We start from the raw sequence: 4,179 nt of genomic DNA, 5'->3' as shown, positions 1-4,179 counted from the left end.
AATTTATTTCAATTAAACTTTTGGACAACAGCTTCACAGCTGCAGACAGTCCCAAAACTGTCACAGTAACTCAACAGCAATATAGAGGAATGAGTAACGGAGGAACACAAATGAACTTATCCAATAGCATTTAGTGCGCACAAATAAATAAGTAATAATGCCATCAAAAGGCTCTTTTCAGCCATGTGTCCTAATGTCCTCTGTGTTTCTGTGCTTCTACGCACAGCAAAGGTCAAAGTGAAAAAGTTCAGTTCATGACACACAGACAGCATCTCACAGATTGTAGATGTTTTCAAATAATAAAAACATTTGTTGTTCACTTCAACATCAGTCTTTTTTATGGCCAAAGTCTGCGGTCGTCACATCCCGATCAGATCCTTCACATTAAGATCAGAGTCAGTGCATTTACCTCGCAAACACTACAGTACACAGCAGATAGAACAGTACAATATCGTAGCTACTAAAAGCAGACATCAATGCTTTAAAGTATCACCAGATGTATATTTATGTACAGGAGTAAAATACTATGTGGTGGTTTTACGTAATACTTTCCTGCCTATACAAAATGTACAAGCATTCAGACTATAATCCACATAAAAAACAGCTGAATATTTATACATTAGCATTTATGTGACATCTGTTGTCAGTATGGCCRCTGCAAAAAAGACAATGTGACGCTACAGATTAAAAGGATAATTCAGATATTTTAAGTGGAGTTCAGTGAAAAGGATATAAACARTTATTGTACATGTGGGAGATAGTTCAAACTCAGTTTGAATCGACTTTAATCCTGACCCGTCTCGGACTAGCCGTTAGCCCATCAGTCYGATCAGAATTGAAATTTATTTTGCCAGCCTGAGGCCTCTCTAGACCTACAACTTGTTKMTATCCTTTTCACAGAACCCACTTCAAAAGATCAAAACTATTGCAAACAAAAGCAGAAATAGTTTCAGGATATTTAATTTAACAGAGACGGCTCTCTGACAAGTTATCCCATGAAGTTTAGATTAATGGTCGCAGTTGAAAACATGCTGCCGTGTTGTTTCAGTACAAAGTTATGGTTGTTAAATATAATGTGACAATATTAAAAACAAACGAATTACTAAACAATGAGTTAACTTGTGTGTCTTAGTTTCTTGTTATTAGTTTACAACATTTTTAAATGCAAATTATCAACACTACATTCAGCAGGTTATATAGACTGTCGCTAAAACTTTATGACATTGCTATGTACATTTTTTWAATCTCTAAACTACTAAAATAAATCCCCGAAACCCCTCCCTTCACTGTTTATATGCAAGAATTGTACATTCTTTGTTTTGTTTTTAAATGGAGCCTTCCATCAATTTACATGTGTTGGAGTTAACAGATACACTGAGCTTTCAGTTTTCACAACATGACAGATCCTGCCGAATTCAATCTGAACTGCATTATATATTCATCAAGAAAATACATTGGTTTATGCAGTTAAAAACAGAAAATCAAATATCAAGTAAAGTAAAAAAAAGTTAACTGTCTGATTTTTTTCTTAAGTGGATTCAAGCCACAAGGTGGACTCTAAATATTATTAAATTTGAGAATTTTAAAGATTTGGGCTTCAAACGGTGTTAAAATTCCTCCTACATTTAGAATTTGTACCTTGAATTCTCATACGGTGTCTGATCAAATTTCACATTCAAATGGAAGTTGAAACTAAAACCTTATCCACACATAACGGACATTTGTCCAAAACAGTCCTTTAATTTATTGTTTATAAAAATTTCCTCTTGAACTTCAGCACTGTTTCTAGATTCGTCCTCATCCACATAAAAACCCTGAAAACAACCAAGGGGTCTCTGCAGTTCATAGGCAGGGTTTTTGTTGTGTGGGCGGAGTTTGTCCTAACTATGATTGATGGAGTTCTTGGTGTGGGCGGAGTTTGTCCAAACCTTGAATGGCAGAGGTTGGAATATAGGTGGAGGTACTTGGGTGGGTGGAGTTTGGCAAAACTGTGATTGGTCGGATTGACTGGTCTTGTGCGGCAAGTTAAAAGATGAAGTAATGGTAATAGTAAAATTATTGTGAACATGTAAACATAATTTATTGACTTCAAATTTGGTGTGATTCAATTCAATTTAATTCAAAAATACTAGAGGAAAATTAGGTAAACTAGGACTCCAGGAGGATTAGGGTTGTTATGTCTGGTTCAAATTGTTACACATCCCTGCACATGTACAGCGTTCAAGTTTAACCTTCCTATATCAAGTTATATTTAAAATGAATGTTTATATTAAAAAATAAAGGTGCTTCCTGAACATTTCAGCAGAGCTACACGTCCCCCCAAGCTGCACTTGGCTTCTTCAAACCTCACTTAAAATAGTAAACAATGTTCACGTCTTTAACAAACTACGCCTGCAAAAGTAAAATCTTGAATAAACTCCTGCCACACAAGAAACTCCCACTTAAGCCCTCTTTCCATGGGAGTGCCTGTGGCTGCATGTGGTTCTCCTCGGTTCAGCCTCAGCCAAACGTGTCTCCTTTTCTGGTTCCAACTGTGCTTTCAGAACCACCTCACTAGTGGTTTTAATTGGGTAGAACCGAGTATTGCACGCTTACGATTTTGACATCAGCAGACTTCTGCCCGTGGATCGGCTGATCCGAGGCAGAACTTGCAAAATCTTCCTGGAGAGACGTGCAGGAGATGAGTGTATACAGCTTGAGCTGGATGGAGCTCCTGAAAGGAGCATATATCCTGGGAGTTTTTGGACAAACTGGCCTCCTACGGCTACATGTGCAGTTATAAACTGTGCCGCCACAAAAAAATAAAAAATTAAAAACAAAAAAAGTCAGACTGCCGGACGATAAAGGCTGTGTCTCAATTCAGGAGCTGGGTTCTCAGGAGTGCGCATTTGTCGGCCGCATACGTCACTCCCCTGTGCAGAGGACTGTCCCAATTCGAAGGCTCCTCATCATGCGGCTGAGGAATGCGGCCGACAAACTCTCGAAATCCGAGGATGCATCCATGTATCCTCACCAGCCGAGGATATCCCAGGATTCAACGCGCGGGCATCAAAATAAACAGAGAAACGAAGACTGTAGAGTTTTTTTTAACTAGTCAGCGTAGTTTGGAAATTCACCAGAGACCGAAGGATTTGCTCTTATAAGCAAGTTGAGTAACTTAGCTGATGCTGCAATAAGATAGTAAATAAAAAAATGCAACTACAAGTTACGTAATTAAAGTCATAATATTACGACATTAAAGTCGTATAGAAATGAAGTCATAATATTATGAGAACAAATTCACAACATTATGAGATTAAAGTCATAACAGCCTTCACATGAAAAAGCATGCTTATTACTGCATTAGAATGTTGTCAAGTTGTTTTTTTAGTATTGCTTAAAAATAAATAGTTAATCTTTTAGCACATCAGTATCAAATTATCAGTGGCAGGACTTGTTTATTGTGCAAACGACTATATGATCAACTGAAGCTGTATTGTAATTAATGGACGCATTGACAGATTTAGTCATGTAGCTAATTTGGATGAAAGCGTATTAATCTAACAGTGATCCAAGTCATCGGAGACTACTTTATAAACACAAACACATGGCTGTACACAGCAGGTGTGGGGAAAATGAGGAGGAAATGAGGAACGGAACAAGGACACGTCATGTAAGATTATGACTTTTTTCTCTCTTAATATTACGACTTTAATCCCATAATAATATTGTTGTAATGGTAATAATAAAATCTTGTTGTGGCCCTAATACTCCGTTTTAGATACTGAAGCTAATCCTGAATTACTATTCATTTTTTATTTATTTACATGTAATGTTTTAACTGTAAAGTTATTCTTACAGTAAAAATAGTAAATACACATCCCGACGTATTTTAAGTCTGACATGAAATGATCACTATGGTTAACAGGAGAGCACCTGGTCACGCAAACCCACGTGAAGCCGACGCCAGGCGAAGGGTAGACCGTCTCATTTCACAGCAGTTTTGAGCAGCCTACCTGGCCCAGGGAGGATGTGGCCCAGCTAGGCTGGAATTGAGACACAGCCAAAGCCACAACAGCCACCCCCCACCACCTTACCAAAATGGGATCCACCCACAATCATGCCCACGGAGTGAGGGTCACTGCCATGAACACACACACACACACACACACACACACACACACACACACACACACACAC

Source organism: Austrofundulus limnaeus, unplaced genomic scaffold, assembly GCF_001266775.1.
Source record: "Austrofundulus limnaeus strain Quisiro unplaced genomic scaffold, Austrofundulus_limnaeus-1.0 Scaffold24, whole genome shotgun sequence".
Classification (NCBI taxonomy): Eukaryota; Metazoa; Chordata; class Actinopteri; order Cyprinodontiformes; family Rivulidae; genus Austrofundulus; species Austrofundulus limnaeus.
This window is presented reverse-complemented; position numbering follows the sequence as displayed.